Source organism: Diprion similis, chromosome 1 (assembly GCF_021155765.1).
Source record: "Diprion similis isolate iyDipSimi1 chromosome 1, iyDipSimi1.1, whole genome shotgun sequence".
Lineage (NCBI taxonomy): Eukaryota > Metazoa > Arthropoda > Insecta > Hymenoptera > Diprionidae > Diprion > Diprion similis.
Window position 1 is genome coordinate 1,786,289 of NC_060105.1, and position 21,343 is coordinate 1,807,631.

The 21,343-nt window shown below is 37.1% G+C and overlaps 1 protein-coding gene across 3 annotated transcripts in view; it reads right to left on the reverse strand.

Annotated features, from left to right (window-relative positions):
- LOC124408023 (calexcitin-1) overlaps positions 1 to 21,343 on the reverse strand; it is a 55,250-nt gene that overhangs the window by 13,762 nt on the left and 20,145 nt on the right. Inside the window, exons 1-2 of one of the 3 annotated variants that reach the window (XM_046884872.1) lie at positions 4,328 to 4,331; positions 3,854 to 3,858 (exon numbers count right to left, since the gene is read on the reverse strand). The exons of the other annotated variants lie outside the window; for them this stretch is intronic. The gene's annotated coding sequence lies outside the window, so the exon portion shown is untranslated. Of the gene's footprint in view, positions 1 to 3,853; positions 3,859 to 4,327; positions 4,332 to 21,343 lie in introns of those variants that run through there. 3 annotated transcript variants of the gene reach the window in all.

The window sequence follows — 21,343 nt, forward strand, 5'->3', positions numbered from 1 at the left end:
AAAGCTTTCAGCCGGTGAAAATATTTTTACAAATTTTCAATATATTCGATTGTATAGTTATATTAATTATTAATTTTTCATCCTCGAGTGTTTGACTGGTGAAAATTGTATAGGAGTGAAAGGTAGAGGTAAAAAAAAAAAAGAAGCATAATATATACTTTTTCAAAACTCCTCCACGGACCGCATCCCTTGATTTACATATGACCATGATCATAAGCAAGGATGGGATTTGGATTGTCAACGAAAATGAAAAAAAAAAAAGTAGGGCGAAATAGGTAAAGAAAAAAGAAATTGAAAGCAAACAGCAGTCCTGAACTAAGCTGGCTTTGTAAAGGTGACACGTTTCGCAAATAATCATAGCAGAAGATTTATATATATATATATATATACGAAGCTTTTTGCTTTCATTCTACTTTCTTTATACTTCTTTTTATTCTTCACCCTTTACTTTCTTCTTCTTTTTTTTTTTTTTTTTTTTTTTTTTTTTCATCAAATGACCGCACGTGGATGAAATCCCCGTCCATCGAGCACTGCAAAGTAGAGACTCTGATAATCGAGTTTCCTTTTTTCTCTTTTACTGTCGAGATAACGACGGAGGAAAAAAAAATAGTAGGTAAGAGATAGAGGGTACAGAGAGAAAGAGAGAAAGAGAGAAAGTGAGAGGAAAAAAGAGTGAGCGACAGCACGGACCTCGACGATTGAGATATTTTTCTTGTTCACCTTTGAGTGGGAGCTTTACATTCTTTCAGGAATAAGAAAGCTCCTTTAGTATAATATTATGTCCGAGTAGGTAGGTGTGTGTGTGTGTATATATATATATTATATATTTCTACATATATGGTATATGGTATATGGTATATGGCATAAATGGCAACGGCTGTTACCCGCGTAACTGCTGCGGCAGCGCGCAGACTCGTTTCGCGAGTTTATCGACGAGCTTTAACTTTTTGCCAATGCATGGTGATAATGACACGACGCTGAAGACGAGCTTTTCCTACAAAGGCAAATTCATATGGCATATAATGGATTGAACGACGTACAAGCGTTGATACAATACGAAACTAGATTGTAAAACAGTGCAGAGACAAGTAATTATTAGTTGCGATATAATTATATAATTATGAAAATTACTGCAATATGCAATATATATTATATAATATACTTGAATTTTTCAATTTGTTTTTTGCTTTTGTGTATTTTCCAATGCGGTAGGTATCAGAAATTGGAAAGAAAAGTAACTGAAGGATTCGTTGTATTTTTTTTCCGTTTTTTTTTTTTTTCCAGTTACATGTAATGCATGTAATTGGAACCTGCCGTTAATTATTGCTTGTGAAATTTCATAATTTATACGCTATTAATTTCTCTGTTTTTTAATCGTGCCGATATGTGGCATTACTATACATATATATATATGCGTATATACATATATCAGTTTGTGCCCCCCTCGACAGGATTTTTTCGTGTCCCGAATCGAAAGTTTTGTTATCATCATTTTCTTCTTTATTATCTACATACGCACATTTGTAATAAATATGCGAAAATGCGTGAATGAATAATTATCATAAATTGTTGTTGCGACATGGGTAGGTAATATATTATACCTAAGCTTTGTTTTTTTGACACATAAGTTAAGGGTGGATGTGTCATTGACCGAGTTTTGACGTCGCGTGAGTTGATATGTAGATACGTACAGTATTCGTACATATAATGTAGCAAAAATCAGAATTTTTCGTTTTTCCATCTAATTTTTTTTTATTTCTATACTCACTAATCGTTTAGTTTTTCATTTCCCGCGTTTGGAAATAATTCTTACCTGCGATGCACGCGATTACTTCACGTTACCGGTTTAAAATCTACGATAGTTGAATGATTTTAGAAATGCGATAAAACGCGAAAGCGGATCTAAAGTGAATATATATTTTTCAGTATGAAATTCTACGTTATCACCGCATCGATTGCATGTTACATATAAACTCGACACGGCAACGATTGCAATTTGTTGTTATCGAATTTTTCAACAGCTCACGAGGACGAGAGTAGAAAAGACTTTCTCCAAAAAGGTTTAACCGAATGAAAAAGGATTTATCAACGTACGCTCGTAATTCCCGAATCGCTTTGAAGATTATCCCATATTATACTCATTCCACGTGAAAGAACGAAATTCAATCCCCCCGCGGATCGTATCTATTATTATATCTGATGCATGTATATTAGGGTGGCGCAAAAAAACCGACTATTTTTTTTTTTTCGAGTCTCGTGTGACAAAATGTTAGTTTTTGATGTTTTAAGAGGCCACTCCAAAGGACAGCTCAAAAAAAAATTATAAGAGATCGCTCCAAATTTTTTAAAATGTCAAAGATCGTGAAAAAATTAAATTAAAAAAATTGTATTTTCAGTATTTTGTTTGATTTTTAATTCATGTCGCGGTGTATTGTTATCGATTCTTTCTTACTAAATTGAAGAAAAAAAATTCATGAAATTTTAATATGAATATTAAAAGGTCGCTCGAAAAGATCTAAGGAAATGCACAAAAAAATTGAAAAAAAATTATGAGCGACCTTTCAAAATTCAAATTTTGAACTGAAACTTTCGGAAACTTTTTTTTTTTTTTGTCTATAAAATTATACCGTAACGAGAAAAAAAATTGAAGAAAAAAAAAATCGATTTTTGACGATTTCTGTCGTTTTAAAAAATGTGGAGCGACATCTTGAAATTTTTTTTTTGAACTGTCCTTTGGAGTGGGCTCTTAAAACATCAAAAACTAACATTTTGTCACACGAGACTCAAAAAGAAAAAAAATTGTCGGTTTTTTGCGCCACCCTAATGTATATATACATATATAAATATAAATATATGTATACCTAATTACACCTATAATGTGATGGTTAATGTAGAATGCAGGGTTAATAATTAGCCCCAGCGGGCGTGATATGAAAGGGAGGACGAGAATAAATCCTATCGAGTTACCTTCCCTGATATAAAAGCCTTCTACACATAACCCAAGACCCCGAGATTTTTTTAATATTAAAAAAGAAACGAGCTAGATAAACTTGAGTCGAGAATTTCAAGGATATAAAAAGCAAAAAAGGGGTGAAAAGAAATTGAGAGAAAGAAAAATAAAAAATAATTAAGGTAAGAAGCCTGGGATATAGCGGAAGAAATAAAGAATAATTATCAATAAAATATATACCTGTATATATATGAGTAGCTGACTAAGATTTCAATTCCTGATAAGCGAAATCCTGCAGAGGTTGATTAAAAAATCTTGTCCATTGTAAGGATAATACCCTGAAGCACGCATGTTTTAATAGCTAGCAGATAAAATTACACAGATTTTCTTGCCTGTATATGTATATATAGAACCGATTTCATTTTATATATATATATATATATATATACATACATGTATATATATGGCGTGTACATAAAACCCAGGAGGAGCTTTTCAGCGTTCGGTATTTACTGCCTGAGTAGAAATGCGTTAATTAAATTAGAAGTTCGCGTCGGTGGGCCATCTTTGGATAATGAAGATGGAATTCGCGAGGTTGCAGATTGGCAGCCCGGGATTTCGGCCTTGCTTTTACCCCGTAAGATCGATCCCGGCATGCACACGGGCAGAGGACTTTCGATACTCGCTAGGCGCAGCATATTTCTTATTATACCTCACCATAAACAAGAACCACGTGCGATGTGAAAATATCTTTCCATCCCGGCATGACGCATTTTTATATTCTTTATACATTCTATATGTGGAAGGTGTGCCGACGTTTACACGTGAACGAACGCACAACGCAGACATTCGAGTATACGCAACCCCTTGGAAATGACACGAGATCCCGAGGGAGAAGAATACGCGAGCTATAGGGAGTTGCTACCTGCAGGAGCAACGAATGGCGAGGAGCGTATTTATAGGTATATATATATATATATATATATATACATATATATATATCGTAGATAATATTCTATATGCTTGTATTACGCACGTGTGTGCGAAGCTTGGAAAGTAAATCGTGTATATCGTTCTCTTTATAAACTTCTTTCCTTTTTCTTTTTTTCTCTCTTCTTTCCTCATCACCTTCGGAGACCCTTTTCCCATAGCTCGTTCGGTTTTCTTTAGCCTTTTCTTTGTCACCGCTCATTCAGTTTCTCTTTGCTGACTAGTGTTCGCTATTTTCTATCGAATCTATATACAACCTACCTACGATTTTCGTCAAAAATCGCAACGAGTTCGAAATGAAATATTATTTTAGAATTGGCCGGATTTTCAGTCCCGATGAAAATTTCTTTGGAAAAGGATGGATTTTTTTATATCTATAGATGACACGATTTTTATACTCAAATTTAAAAGCTCCGTAATTCATGAAAATGACAAAATCCACAGATATAAAGAGAAAAAAAAAAAAAAAAAAAATCTGGGCACCTTTCTTCCGATGCCAATATCTCGAGAGTTACTGATTTTCGGGACTTGGGTTCACGAGGACTTTTCGTATCGTGAGGATCGAGGATTACATTTGCTGTAACACACTGAAAATCCAGGCAATTCAACCGGGAGTCACAATATCCACAAGAATCCTTCGGATTCCATTATCCCAAAAAAGTAATCTAAAGTGATTTTCGTGAAAATATATAAAGAACGAACGGTGATCCTCTAATTATAAATATTGATTTTTCATAACGGGGGATCGAAGTTTCAAACTTCCGTTCCGATCCAATAAGGCGTCCGTATTAGGTATGCGTAGTAAGTAACACGCCGCGCGTATCGGGAGCAACCGAAGCTTGGTACGTGCGTTTAGATCCATAAGTGACAACGGTTTTCAAAATTCGTGTCACGTCGCCGCGTGGCTGTTATACATACAGTATACCTGCACATGTGTACATACCTATACGTACATGTCGCGGTTTGCTGTTTAGTATTCTTTGTATGTGTAACAAAGTGTACACATATATAACCAAAAACCGCTGAAGTATATAAGACCGAAGAAAACGTGGAGAAAATAGGGGAGGGGGTGAAAAAAAGAAGAGGAAAGAAAAACAAGAAGGGAAAGAACAAAGTGCCAAAACTAGGTTGATCCGCACGACGCGACGAGTGGATACATATGTCGGTATAGGTATGTACGTACATAAGACGTGCGGAATTCTTTGAAAGAAAGTTTCAAACTTTTTTCATCAAACTTTGAGTGCATATTTTTAAAGCACAGCGTCATTACGGGTGGGAAAAGAAAATCATAATTTCTTGCGCAGTTTCGTAGTAATATATAGTAAGAAGAAAAAAAATTCTTTTTTATATTTCATTTGACAAAACTTAACAGTTTCTTCGAAAATCGTTCCAAGCAATGGTTTGAGCCTTTTGAAAGATGAATAGTATAAAAGAAGAGAAAAATAACGAGAAGCATAATATAATTGAAAAGACTGAAAGTTTCAAAAAAAATGTTCAATTCACAAAAACGTAGAAAAGAAAAACCAAAAAACTCCAAAAAAGCCAATGCTGGTCGATCAAAGACGTTGATGAGGAAAAAAAGCGCGTAAACGCTGGGTATCGTGTAACGAATCGAGTCACCGCATCCCATCTGCAGGAAAGCCGATATATTATAGAAACGAATTGACCAGGTTAGTTTACCCCAAACGAGTTTCACCCTCGGGATGCCGGAACAGTCGTAAGGAACCTGAAATCGAAAGGGGGGAAAAAAATAGGGAAAAGGTACGAAAAGGGATAGGAAGTAATTAGATCGATTCCCTCCCTCTCCCCCTCTCTTTCTCTCTGTTATTAGTTGTATGTCCAAGAAAAAAAGACCAAATCCAGAAAAGTTGACCAGGAAAAGTACGGAAGCCACAAAAAAAAGTGAAACGAAAAAGTAATGGAAAAAAAACGTCGAAAAAGCATTACAAAAAAAAAAAAAAAAAATAACAACAACGTACGGAAAGTGAAGGGGAAAATTACAAAACGATGTGGTAAAAGCCCCGAGGCAGCCCCGGGACGAATTTAACCACTCGCAGGGTCGAATGGCAACAGAGTTCGCAACTTTGTCGGCGGAGTAATAAAAACAATGCCGGTTTGCCATTCGTGCAGGCAAATGAATAGAACCTCCAGCATGCGGTCGACGCGACTCGACGGTCGTCTCGTATCTCAATTATATGCTGCTTCACGATACACTTGCATTGAGTGTATGTTTTAGGTGTAGGAATTACAGGATATGGAAATTCGGGTGTCGTCGGCAGAAGCCAGACCTCGTCTACACGGATCTGCATATTTTCCACTAGGAGTCGCTAATTCGATCTGCAGTAGTTCCGTTCTACCATTTTCCCATCTTCCGCGGCCGATAAAATCGCTCGCACGATTACAACGAGGTCAGGATGACATAACCTATAAAAACGAGTTAAAATCTACAGTGGCAATTTGGCAAGTGTGTAGATTTAAAATATTTCCGGCGTTTTTTTTACCAATGAACATCATTGCAAACTTTGTAATAAATGACCGCTGCTTTTCGAGAAGAATGATAAAAAAAGAAGTGTGAATAAATACGATTCGATTACTCAGTCGGTACATTCGGTCACTGATTTTTGCCAAACTCTTCAATAACATCTCGTGCCTGCATTAACGTGATGGTAAAAGTTTCGGACGATTTGACAGAAAAATTTTTATCGATTCCAGAATATCGTGTTCTCTTTTTCCAATTTTTGCACAAGTCCCGTATTCCTCCATCAGGATTTACCCCAATTTACCATAATACCTCGTCGCACATACCTCAGACCGCTGCATTACGGAGCAGGTAAATGAAATTCACTTTGGCGTAAGGGATGCCTGGCAGGGAGGAAACTTTACCGGGGTGAGAGGATCTATAACGCGAGGGATGCGACATAACTTTTGAACCCAAATGGAGTCGACACCCTCCTCTCCCCTCCCCGCCCCTCAACCTCCCTCCACTAGTGGTTGGCTCTCTTGACGTACTGTTTTGCCGACTTGTCGTCGACTGACAATGAGAACTTCTCTAAACACCTGCCGGTTTAGAAGGTGGTTAAGTGCCTCGTTTACATCACGTATGATATGTACATATGTGTATACTGTCCGTTATTTAGCAAGTTGATTATTTTTCTTGCGACACCCAAGTAAATTTTTTTGTTTATAGCCTTAAACAAAATATCAGAGCAATGTAAGCCCTTAATATTCATGGTTAAATCTTGCCCCAAAGACGATATATTTTCTATTTAAATTACATGGTAATTTTACCACTTTTTACAATGAATTTCTTTTTTTCTTCAACAAGTTTAATATATAAAGCAACAAAAAAAATATTCTTACAGAAAATTAAATGCTCTACAAAAAAAGGACTCCAATAATTTTTCCGATTAATTTACTCCTTCAAAAGTTATTATTCATCACAGTTAAAGTTAAACTTATTGTAAATTCTGATACTTTTTTTCACTTTTACGACAAAATTAATTATTATTTAGATAAAATTTAGAGTAGTTTATTTGTGAAAATATATTATTCTGACGATCAATTGAGGTAAAAAGTTGAGAAAAAGTTGAGAAATGTATATTTTAATTTTTTCAATTAAATTTCTTCCCACATACTTATATACATATATGTACATCTAGATTGTTAATAAATTTTCCCGTCAACTCAAGTTCCGTCTTCGCCACGCCTCTTTTTGCCTTCTCTAACTTCCTCATTGTTCGATTTGATTTTGACGGAAGGCTTATGTCATACATTATTCAATAAACAATGCATTCCACCGACAGAAACTTGAATATGTGATACGTAGGTATATGTATATGGGGTATATAATGGCTCAGTAGCCGGGGGTCTAATTGTTTGTATCAGCCCATTGTACCGCGCGCGCATCTCAATTAATTAATCATGTTCAATTATACGAGAACAATTAAAGCTCGTTTGGAAGGACGGATTATGCCCTCACACTAGTTCCGCACGAGAATGCTCGGGCTTGATTTTCACTCATTTTCTCTCCCTCTCTCTCTCTCTCGGCCTTATTCCGCGCAACTAATTCAGTTTATCCTCGACGGCTATCACCGAGGATGTTTAATCACTTCATCCCCCTCCTGTTATACGCTCCAAACAATAGATTCCTAAGGATGAGAATAAAGTAAGCAGATTCCTCACTGATCAAGGGTGAATTTTCTCCTGAATATAATATAATACATATAAACTCATCTCGATTATGACGACCAGAATTTTGTTAAAAATATTCTACAACGAAGAAGAATTTTTCGTTTCACACGAGTCACACAAATGATCACGTAAATCGCGGTGAAAATTTATCAAAGGTATATAATAATAATAAAGTCGAGCCTTAAATCCTTCTACCTAATTTCTTCGAAGTGTATACATATACATATATATATATATATATATATATATGTATAAAACGATCTGTACATTGTTTAACAACCGCGTTAATATAAGTTTGCGTAAAACAGGCCATTCAACTAAACTTATTCAAAGGGGCCGAGCGAGGAGTAGGGGGGAGGGGGGGAGGAGAGGGTAAAACGAGCTCTTCAAAGAACGGTTCAAGCTCCTCTCGGTCCATTGTGTTTCTCGTGTTGAGCGAGGATGCTTAAATCGCGTTTCGTCCTTCAACAAAAGGCGAAATCCGTCGCAGTAGGGATGAGCTTATTAGCGCACGAAGCCTGCCACCGTAACTAAAGAGTAAAAAGAGTAAGAAGAAGAAGAACAAGAAGAAGAAGAAGAAGAAGAATAAGCAGGAGAAGTAGCAACAAATAAAATTTGCGGAGACAAGAAGCCCGCCATTGAAGGGAAGAAAAAAGTTAAAATAAATTAACACTTCCGTCTACAAGATTAACTAATTTTAATCCTCGACGCTGAATTCTGAATTGTATATATATATATATATATATATATATATAGTATTCGCGGGATAGCGGCGAAAGAGAAAAAAAAAAAAAAAAGTGGAAAGATTAAAAAACCAAGAAACAAAAAAAAGAAAGAGTAATAACAACAACGGTGATGAGGAAAAACGAAACTGAGAAACCCCGGGGATAAACGAGGCGTCCAATTAGGAACGCCTGACGAGATTGTGTCATATTTAACAGAAGGAGAGGTAAAAAGAAGAAGGAACAAAAAAAAAGAAAAAAGTCAAAAGCGAAAAGGAAAAACCATGATAAAAAAAAAAAAGAAAAAAAAAAGAACAAATAAAGTAGTAAAAATGTTTACGGAAAGAAATATGCGAGAAGGAGGGACGAATTATTTTTCACTTCAAACTAACATTTTCCTTTTCTAATTATTTCTTGTAGGACGTTCAATTAATTCCCGTTCGAAATACGTAATTTCACTTCATTCTCTCTCTCTCTCTCGCCCTCTCTCTTACACATCGACCATATTTCCTTAAATTCTCTTAATTCCCAATTTTCCTTTTCCGCAAAATTCTCACTCCCTTAACTGAACGAAGATTAGAATGGATAGGATCTAGGCTCGAGGTTCGAAGCTTTATTCCCGCTTTTTCCTCGCCTCTCGTGATCCCGGCTCTCCCCCCCCCCCCCCCCCCTCGCCCCTCCCCTCGCCCCTCCCTTTGGGGCCTGAGAAAGAGGCTTCATCGAACTAGTAGAGAAAATCGTTACGAGTCTTACAGCTATAACATTGCGGCTAATATCCCGAGGGAGATATTCGCTGCCAAAAATTTACCGCGTTCTCTGCAAAAGCTGGGGGGGGGGGAGAGGGAGAAAGAGAGAATGAAAGAGAAAGACAGCGAGAGAGAGAGAGAGAGAGAGAGAGAGAGAGAGAGAGCGAATTTAAATTATCGTTTAAAACGACCCATTATTATTATTATTATTTACTATTACACATTTACTATTACGATTTGTACTGTTATTACACTTTTATATTCAACGAATTACCGCTAACTATTCAAATTCCCCGATCGTCTTGCACCGTTACACGTTATATTATATGTGCAATACATGAATATTACATATTATATTATTATTATTATTATTGTTGTTGTTTTGGTCGTTGTTGTTGTTGGTCTTGTCATTATTATATCTTCGCGAAGAAGATGGATGCGAAATATCCATTCCTAAAAAATTTTATGCACAATTCTCTCTCTCTCTCTCTCTCTCTCTCTCTCTCTCTGCGGGCGTTTCTTTTTGCAACTGTCAATCTGTTACATAACTCTCCCTACCTTACTCATTACGTTAACAAACAATTGTAATGAATAAAGATTATCTTCTATCTCAATTTTTATTTCCGTCTACTTCGTTTTTCTTAAAAAAAAAAAAAATTTCTTCACAGGAGAAGGAGGAAAATTTATTTGTTCAAGAAGTTGTAAAATAAGGATAAGGAAAAGCGGAACTAGAGGAGAAGAGACGCGTCGCGTTGCCTTCTATCCTCGCCCGTCACACCTTGATGGAATATATTTTGCCTAGGTATATACGATTCAATTTCTACGTCGAATAATCATCTCGTCAAAGCTCTCGACACCCGCCGCCTCTGTCACGATTTCACGTACACGCCTTTATATTTGTGACGTCTACATTTACATACCTTTACAGAGGACAGACATGAATCCGAGTCGCGGAATCGCGGAAGCACTTTGCAGTGATTAAAGGTATGATTAAGTCGTATGCTTGTCGTCGGCACTAGAGTATACGTATGTATAGGGCATTCCGAGTGAAATCGATGAGTAATTTGCCTCGTGTCATCGGATCTTTGCATAACTATTGTTTTCGCATTGATTCCACTTAAAAAGAGGCCTAATTTTTTTTTTTTTTTTTTTTTTAAGAGTTTTTCCGCAACGCCTTCAGGTGGTGCGACGATAGATTTTTGTGTTAAAAAAAAGGGACAACTATAAAACGCCATTTTTTTTTTACAGATTTTAGATAAAAAAAATAAGTAATATCTATCGTAATTAGAAAGTGGCTGCCTCGTTGTTTTTTTTTTTTTTTTTGCATTTTTTTTCTAGTTTACAAAATTACTTTCATGGCACGTTCGATTAATTATCAATTGTTTCACAGTTTTTTTTTTACTCCGTTTTTTTTACCGCGAACAAAGAGTTTAGTATAATTCATTTCAGAATATAGCTCGTCGATTTTTCTTTCACTTATCGATCATTCGTCGATTGAAAAATTACTGAAATTAATTTCGTCGAAATACACGACTTGTATCCTATGTACACATGAAAATGATGTAACTTTTGAATATTACAGTATTTTTTTTTTTTTTTTTTTTTTTTTTCAGAGTTTCGCTACCGTTCCAATATATTCATTAATCTTTAACTTATTATATGAAACAATTGTTTAGCGAGTAATAAAATCGATTAATCGTGAAAAAGTAATCGATTTAATCGAAAATCGCTGACTTCCGGTCATTCTTTTACACCGCGTAAAAAATATTGTTTCACAGATTGTTCGCTAAAAAGAATAAGAGAATATCCCTTTCCGCGAGTTCTATCATCAATCACGTTCGCCTATAATTCATACGATATCGCAGAGAAAAGCTTCTCGAGTTACGTATGTCATGTATATAAAATAAACCGCGCAGTGAAGAGAAGGATGATGGCTGTATCGGTCGGTATATGAGAATTGTTTTTGCAACGTTTTAGAAAAAGCGATTTCGTTTCAAGTAAGGGATTTTCTTGCGATATGCATAATATACGTACATACTACATATGTACAAGGTAGGTAGATAGATACATGAACGTATTCCGTGTATATGTATATACGTAGAACGTTATTTAGTATCGAACCTCTTCCGTCTCGGCGTCTCGCTTGAAGGAAAAGTAAATAAAATATGAGAAATACCTTGAATAAATAAATAAAAAAACAACATCAATCCTGTTGATCGACTGCAGGGTAAATACACCAACTTCTTATGTACGATATTTAGTTTTAAACTTGGCAAGTCGCGGAGCGATCGGTTAAATTTTCCCCTTCAACGTTATATACTATCGCTTAAACGTACAGAATATACGAACGGAAATTCGTATTTGTATGATTAAATCTCGACTCGGATATAAAGTAACGCCGACATGCCTTCCCACGCTTGGAAATCGGCCAAGTGCAGATGTTGTTGGTTATATCCGCGTTCATTCGGTTACCCTCAAATCTACTGCCAAAACTTATATATTGAATTGAAAAAAGGAAAAATAAAGAAAGAAGTGAAGAAGATAGGCTAGAAATTATCGCATAATTGTTTCTCTTATTTTTCCCCTCTTTACTTTTTTTACTATAGCATATTGGAGTCGGAAATTTCGAACGATCGAAGAACAAGATCCAAAGATGAAAAATGATTAATCGAGCTGTATGGAGAGAAAAAAAAAAAGAAACGAAGAAACAGAGCGTCGAAAATAAATTTATACGTACAGTGGAGATCAAATGGCGCTTTGGAATGATGAAAGAGCAAAAAAGAAAAAGTATCTCATCGTCACGCGTGATTACGAATACGAAGCGATCGGTATACCTAACACCAAAGCACTGCAGTGATTATGAAGAATAGAAAAAGAAAAGAAACGTAGAAACGAAAAATGAATGAGAAGAGTGTAAAAAATTGGCTTTAAGTAAGATTTGAGAAATATAATTGTTTACGTTATTGACGTCTAACTAAGATAAAAGAGAGGCAGAGTGAGAGAAAGAGAGAGAGAGAGAGAGAGAGAGAGGCAAGTAAGTCTCTGGCTATAACCCGACCTAAAGTAAATATTGAAAACTGATTTAGAGAAACATTCCTCAGGCTGCAGTGTTTATTTAAAGTTTCAATCTCGAACGAAACTCGCGAGCTTATCGCTCGGCAGGCTCTCCAGCTCTTCACCCGACAAAGTTCGAATGATCCACGTTTTGAAAATGCAACGTTCCGATCGAAAAAAATGTTCGAAAAGCGAGAGAACCGATTTTGTCCAGCCCGCGTGTTATTTTTAATGCAAAAAAAATAAATAAATAAATAAATAAATCACTGATCGAAATAAGAGATCCACGTGCGGAAGTGAAACTCTAGGAGAGTTTTCTAAGCAGTGATAAACTCGATCGGATCGATCCCGGTTTACGATGAGAGCTGTAACATACTTGTAACGACCGACTGTAACAACTCGCTGCAGAGCAATTTGACCGAAAGCTCGTATATTTTAACTTCTACTTCGGCACGCGATACGTCGAAAACCGTGACTAGAGTAGACGAGACAAAAAACACGTCCAAGGAACGGTATTCGTGACAGAAATGTGTAAAACGTTGAGGAAAATGAAATTTCCGACGCTGCTGAGCGAGGTGAAAAATTGGGGAAACGGGAGGCGGAACATCCGTTGCAGCTTTTTGTTAGACAAGAGAAAGAAAGAAAGAAGAAAGATAAGAGAAACCACATTGAACACTACTCAGATTCTAGATCTCGAAACAGATATAAAATTTTTATTTTTTCTGCCTGATGTGTTGAAAAAAAAAAAGTTTTCAAAATTCGAATGAACCTGATTGTGAGTTCAATTCGACTAGTTGAATGAAATCCATAAAATTTAAGTATTTTCACATGTGATTGTGAGTATAGAGCCACAACGTGTCGTGATAATAAGACGTCGTTTTTTTTGCAGCGCTAAAAAGTTGGCCAAAAACTTTCCAAATTTGACCAGTTACCATATTTCATACGTCATATTCGGGTGCCTTTCTAATCGCTGCGCAACGATCGCGGTTCTCCCTTATCTTCATCCCCCTGCGTGCCTCGAAGGGTTCGACGTCGAAGTTTTCGAGAGCAAAAAAGAGGCTCGTAAGAGCAAAGTATCCGGACCGATGCATGCACGTGTATCATACATGTGATGTGAAGTAAAAGCAGGCGGTGCCTTTAATGCTGACGTAATAATAGGTGCCCCGTCCATGAATACACAGAGATTCTCTCTCTCTCTCTCTCTCTCTCTCTCTGTGTTTTTGTGTTTGTATAACGACCTGGTGTATTATATACACCGCATATTGCCGCGATGTCGTTACGAGAACGTTACGTCGGCTTATTATCGTTGGCGGAAAACCTTCCCCCCCCCCCCCCCCCCCCATGCAACTGTGCGGGGGAAGAGAAAAAAAACGCGGCTGTAGTTATTATAGTGTCCGATAAAGAAGTGAGACGATGGTTTACGTTATACCCGTTCTTAATAATTATCTTCGAATTTCGTTGAATTTTCAACAAATATCGTAAGCAAAAAAGGAATTCATAATTTTATTTCTATTGTTCGTATATCGTCTTATTTGTTTGTTTTTTTTTTTTTTTTTTTTTTCTACCACGTCTGTTACGTTATGTTGTTCATTTATTTATTTTTCTTTTATATTTATCAATTGTATTTTTCATTTCTGCCTATAATTCTCAGTAAGTTTCATTCGACTTTGCGATAAAACGTCGTGCAGAAATGAATGAAAAAGAAAAAGAAGAATTGCATTTTTTTTTTATCGATAATCGAATATGTTATTCTGTGCGTAAATGTCTGTAAAACATATCGAGTAAGATTCTGATTCGGTGTATCGTTTGAAAGGAGGAGGGAAAAGAAAAAGAGATTGGAAAAGGGTGAAAAGGATTTTGGAAAAAAGTCAGAGTCCAGATTTCGCGACAGCAGCGTCGACAGGATTTTTAGTGGGTAATAAAATAATAACACAAAGGACTGAGGGACTAGGAGAGGCAAGTATTTAAGGTAAAGGAAGGGAAGAGAAGGAAAGAGAAGGAAAGGTAAGGGAAGGAAAGGAAAGGGGACGGTTCGCTCGGTCGGTTTGAAATCCTCTTTACATGGAAATAAACCGCAAAAGGCATGGAAAAAGCGGCGTCGCGACGAGCCTCGAGACGAAGGTATGGCGGCGGCCATTAAAATGGATCCGGGTTTAAATTCCGGGGGTTGAACTGGTCGGGGGAAAATCAGGGGAGAATATCATGTCTCATGTCAGATTTTATACGCCCATCGGGTTTGAAAACTGCTCGCTGAATCTGTATAAAGACGTTTTGAGTGAGCACAAAGGGAGAGATTGGAGACAGAGCGAGTGAGAGATATAAGAATTTAAAGAGAGAGAGATAGAGAGAGAGAGAGAGAGAGAAAGAGATGCAGATGTACGTGGATAACCGTCTTCGAAACCTCCACCGTGAAATAAAGCAGCAAACTCGAGTAACGAGCTTTAGTCTTCGTTTTGCGCAGATTTTGGCTCCGGCTGAGTAATAATTTATTCCCTCTATGAAACCGGATTGACGTAGTAGTCAGTCTCTCCGGGCACGAAATGATCATCGAATCGCTTTACCGGAAGATCCTTCGTCTTCGGGTTTAAAATATTTAAATGAAAGAAGAAAAAATACCCTGTAATAAAACGCTTCAAAATTTGTCTCCATTTATTGTGCAGTTATATTTTTTTATACATAATATAATATTATACCTGTGATATATATACAATACATAGGGGTATGGAAGAGTTTGGAAAAGCAGATTGTACATATCGAGTCGTTCGACGATCTGGATGGGTAATTTCCCCCTCGAAGAATCAGAGTAAGTAGGGAGGATAAAATGGGCCGTAAGTATTCCCGAAAGGCTGAAAAATCTGCTGGGTAAGAGCTGCTGGAGGCGCCAAAAAGACCGTTCGAAAAAGCTATCGAGAAGCTTTTCGGTGAGGCATGAATTGAGAAGGGTTTTTGGGGGGCAGGGGAGGAGAAAACGGAAAAAAGAAAGAAAGAAGGAGAGAGCAAGAAAAGATGGCTGAAGAAAAAATAAAAGAAGCAGAAGAAAGAAGGAGAGGGGGGGAAGGAGGGATTTCAACGATCAAGTGGATCACCCTGCAGATCGCTCCGTGTATTCCCTTTACGGGAATAAACTACCCTCCCTCAATTTTTCCTCCCTCGTTCTGTGCTTCTATACAACTCGGGCGAAAAGGTAAAGGGCAAAGAAATTTTTTCTAATAAAACCGTTGGTTGAAAAAAATTTCAAAGCTTTTTTTTTCACCGACGGATTTATTTAACGTTAATAATAAACAGTGCTGATTAAAGACTGAAGATATGTGTATTCAGAGTTTAATTAAAAATGGATAAGATGTTTGGAAGTTTCTTTTGTTTTGCTTTTTCTTGTCCTGACTTTTTCTCCAAAATTAGTTTACTTGTGAGTATTTAGAGTCATGAGTAATTGAATTGTATATAATAACGATTCTCCATGCATCGGATTAACGTAGAACGAATGATGAAATTGTCTGAACCGAACGATGGCTGCCAAGCTAAAAATAATCGATGCACCGATTAATCGAGTCCAAAAAAATAATCCAACACGACTCGATTGAATCGGGAAAAAATTAATCGATCAATCGATCATTTGGTATTTTTTTTTTTTTGTTTCTTCTTCTTCTTCTTCTTGCGGTGCATGTGAAAACGAAATTTCGTAAATTTCAGTAAAAATATTCATTCATCTTTTACTCATTATATGAAACAGGTGTTTAGTGAGTAAGACAATGATAATAATTGATATTTTAATGATACGAATTGATGTTGTATCGCCTCGTTCATGGTAGTGATAAAGAAGAAAAATAGTCGATCGATTAATCGATTTTGAAAAATAATCGTTTGTAATCGATTAATCGGGAAAGAATAATCGGTTTTGACCGAAAATCGATTATTTTTGGATCATTCGTAAAATTAGTCTGAAGAGTGGAGAAAAAAAAAAAATTTATACCGAAAAAAAAAACGCGCAGCAGTAGACGCTGAGGAGGAAGAGTAGAAGATGAAATTCTGACCGGAAGGGTCAACTCCGTAGAAAATTGAGGCCGGGTTTTCTGGTCGTGAAAATTGCAGGGTAGCGAGACGCGAGGGTTTTCATTACCGTTAAAGTCAAGGGATGAAATGAAAGGGTGCTCGCCTCACTGTAACAGAGGCTTGACTGCCACCCTGCAAGAACTGACGAGTAAAACCTCGAGACGAGATTCGCGCCTTAATTGTCTGCAAGCCTTGAGCCGAGGGGTGTAATTTTTTACGGAGTAACGCGCATGCCGCGAGTATCGCTGCATCTTTGACGGGTTCGTCTTGAGGGATTTTAAAGGCGATAAACTGCACGTGGCCAAGAAAGCATTTTACATATATGAGGGATTCTATGCGAATTAAACCTGTATTTTTGTATTTATATGTTTAGTGTTTTTTCTTTTCAAAATTTTGCGAATCGATATAAATGAATTATCTAGAATTTAAAAAAAAAAAAATGAACACATTCATGCAATGGACACAATTTAAAGACCTGAAGTAATTCTGAGAAATCGTGTGTTAGGTATGTAAAATTTTAGAGCGTTGAACGTCTCATTTTTTTTTTTTTCGAGCTTACTTTGAAAGAATTATTTTAAAGAATTAGAAGAATTAGTTTCGCCCTCTCGGGCCCAAAGCTTAAGAATTCTGATACCTGACACGTTATTTTTCAAACTTATTACAAATTTTATGATCGATACGTTCGTTTTAAAAAATTGTAGATACTATACAAATCAATGAAAAAATTTTGGAAAAGGAGAGTAAAAACAATCGTTTAAAAAATCCCGATCCAAATCAGTAGAAAAGTCAAGGGTCGGACCAGGTCGAGTTGGCACGGAATTCACCGTATATATTACAGGCATATAAAAGGTACGAAAGACGTGCACGCGTGCATCGCGTGAAGCGCAGGTAAAGGTGGGGGTGGGGGGTGGTAATGGCGAGGCGCATAAAGGATCGCCACTTTTAGTCTTCACCCTCCACCCCCTCCGCAAAGGCTCCCAACAACCCTCGTATCTCGCCTCCATTCGGCTCTCTCTTCGACTTACTTACTTCCTCACTTACTCACTTACTTACTTACTCGTCCCTCTCACTCTCGCCTCGTGTATAACACACAAGTTTCGCTGCAGGTTTCTAAAGCTGCACACGAACCACCCTTTCCGCCCACTTTTCAACCCACGAACCGGCCGATCGATCCTCGGAAATTCTGTCTCCAGCGTATATAAAATTGTATAGTGTATCAGGGGTTGATTCAAGAAAGGCGATCGAGTGTTAATATCGTTCGAAATCATTTCGTAATTTCCGAAATCACATTGAAATCGTTGATATTAAAATATAATTCTGCTGATTAGTAATCGCTGATGGTAGTCACGATAAATAATTTAAGATCACAGAAATCTCTTTGTAATAATATTAAAAAATCCTATGAAATCGTGAGAAATCACTTAAACAAAGTGAAATTATTTGTGCCAAGTAATATTTCGTAATCACTGTATAAAATTTAAGTAATAATGAAAAATGTAATCATGGTGTGATCGATGTATCAGGTATCATTACAGAGAGTTTTCGGTGAAACTGACCGGTCGACACTCCCAAGTAATTTACTCAAACTTTTTAGCGTATACGTGATTTCAATATTTCGAGACTTTTGATGATTTCACATGATTTTAAATACGATTTTTGTTAATTTCATTTGGTATTTGGTATCAGATATAATTTCCTGCGTTACTTGAGAAGATTTCACAGCAATTTATACGATTCTTGTTATCTCCTGAACTGATTTCCCGTGATTTCAAATCAATTTCTTTGTCTAATTTCATTCTGATTTCACTGATTTCGGGATAGAATAACCCCTCGAAATCGAATCTACATTTTTCATATCTATGTACGATGTATGAAAATTGTGCGGACATTGAGCGGTGTGTTTCACAGAAATCTCAGTGCAGTATAATAACTAGAGTCAATTCCTGCAAGTTTTTTTACCAGAGTAATGATTCTTTGCCCCTTTTGTTTCGCGTTTCGTTCATTTTTCTTTCATCGTGCATTCGCACCTGCCCACCTCTTGCTCTTTGACACGAAATTAATGTCGCCCCGTTTCCGGCTGAAACGGCAGCTCGCGTGCTGCAGCTGAAAGCTTTATGCGCCGCTTTTCACTCCCCAAGTGTGATTCTCAAATTGAAACCCATTTTCTCTGCACGGTGAGTCGAGTGGATGAGGTAGAGAGATAGAGAGAGGTGGATAAGGTGTGTGTGTGTGTGTGAGAGAGAGAGAGAGAAAGGGGAGGGGGGGAGTGAAAGAGAAAGGCTAATTGGCACAGAAAATTATAGATTTTTTAATATTAATGAATGGTAGCCTTGGCAGAATATGAATAAAACAATTTGAAAAGCAAGTGAGAGCAGAAAGAGAGCCTGAATATAATAACTGTAACCTAAATTTAGTAGATTTATTTCACGAAGTTCAAACCTAGACGAAGTTATTTTAATCTAGTATGTTTCAATTCATCCGTGGTATTGAACAATTTTTGAATTTCTGTTTTTTTTTGCCATCCAATTTAATTTCTTTGAAAATATGCCGATAAAGAATAATTTTAGGTAAGTTTAAACTGAGTATAAATATAACGATTGAAGGATTATCGAATACCAAATGAGCTCCTGCGGCAAAACGAATAAATAAATAAATAAATAAATAAATAAAAATAAAGAAAGGAAGAAATTGAGAGAATTGGGACCGATCCAAGCCCCGGAGATACGGCAGCCCGCAATGCGCGGTCCCGTAGGATCAATTCCTCCGTGACTTTACGCCGGTGGGTTAAGTTTTGACGGTTGGAATTCCCGGGGCAGTTTCCCGGACCGCGACCCCTTGAATCCTGCAGGAGTAGGTACCTTATACCCTAAAGCCGACCCTGCGTCGAAGGTCCTGCCAAAATGGAAGGGCAAATGAATAGGTTCAACGTGCATGCTTGCAAGGTCCACGAATACGACGTGATATCCGATCATGTTTTTCCTCGACGAGTGAAGGAATCCATGGAAACAGGAAGTGGAGATATGCAAGAGGATATACTTGGTTACGATACGACGATGAAACGAGAGATTTGGGGAATAATCCAATTTTATATTCCTGTGTTACATAAAGAACTTTATTCCCGATTCGATTCTAGCCCCGTTATTGACTTAGAAGTGTTTTCCTTTTATGTGTTTCCTATAATATTATTAAAGTAAGAATAACAAAAAATAAATAAAAATAAAAAAAAACAGAAACTGACAAACGAATACGATCATATTTCCCTCAAACACGGGGTAGAAACGTGTCGCTTCTTTTCCAAAAATGAGATGTTAGAGTAAAGAGATAATGATATGCCACTTTCGTCCTGCTTTTTGGTTGAAGAAAAGTGAAGATTGTAAGTATAAAGATACGAGATATATGTGACATGTTTCAGGAAAATGGTTTCCAAATTGACGAATGAAAATCCCGGTGCTGCTAAGTATTTACCGTTACAAAAATATCGGGCGTTTCTAACTAAAGTTCGACAATTTTTCACAGCTTGAAATCGGAGCCGACGTTCATCGCGTCAATTCGGAAAAAATAACTAAAATGGGAAAAAAAGCTTATACGAAGGACTCCAACGCGACGATCAAGGACTCGATCAAGGAGCATGAAATACCTCTCGGTGAAACATGGGCCGCTTATAGTTATCGGCTCTCCGAGAGAAAAAAAGAGAAAGACGACGACTGTAGGCGAAGAGAAAAAGAGAGAGCGAGAGAGAGAGAGAGAGAGAGAGAGAGAGAGAGGATAAAGTTTTTTTAGAAGAACCCTCCAATCCTCCTACAGCTGGTTCTGCTCATCGACGCGTACCTCGGATCTGCCAGGGTGTATAAAATATGCATCACTATAGGTAGAAACAGTGCGAGAGCATTTCTTTGGCGGGAAACCACCTGAAAATTTCTTTTCTTTTTTCTTGTATCTTTTTTTTTTTTTTTTTTTTTTCTCACGATCGAGCAACTTCTCTCCACCCCCTCCGCTTCCGTCCTACTTTGCGTTTCGCGAACGGAATTACAATTTATCAGTTTTCGTTCGTCTTTTCCCTCAAAAGTGTTTCTTGAAAACTTCCACCCCCCCCCCCCCCTCCCTCCTCCTCCCCAGCCAGCCACATTTTTTTATGTCACGAATCTTTCTTTCTTCTACCGTTTTTCTTGAATTTCTTTCTTTTTTCTTTTCTAATCTTGTTCTTTCCAAGAGGTTAGACAAAAGAGAAAGGCAGTTTTGTATCGAAAATATAATACTACACGGTCGGAAAAACAGATTAATAATAAATAAAGCGAATATGCTGTAAGTGTTTGGCGTCAGTTTGTCACCCCTTTAACCCGTAGGTATACGTCGGGTCAAGTATATACACGTGTGTACATACATATATATGTAACACGCATATGTACATAATGGCATATCAGTATTTGCTGCAATCTTCGGAGTTTCCTATATCGATGAGCAATTTCCCGGCGATATTAGAATCGCGATTACGACGACTGGAAACGCGCCGGACTCTTTACGACCGACAAACATCAGCGACACGAATTTATATTATATACTTTTTGCTTTTCTTTTCCTATCGTCGTTTATAGAGACATTATATACGGCGCGATTTGGACAAAGTTTTTATACGTTATGTA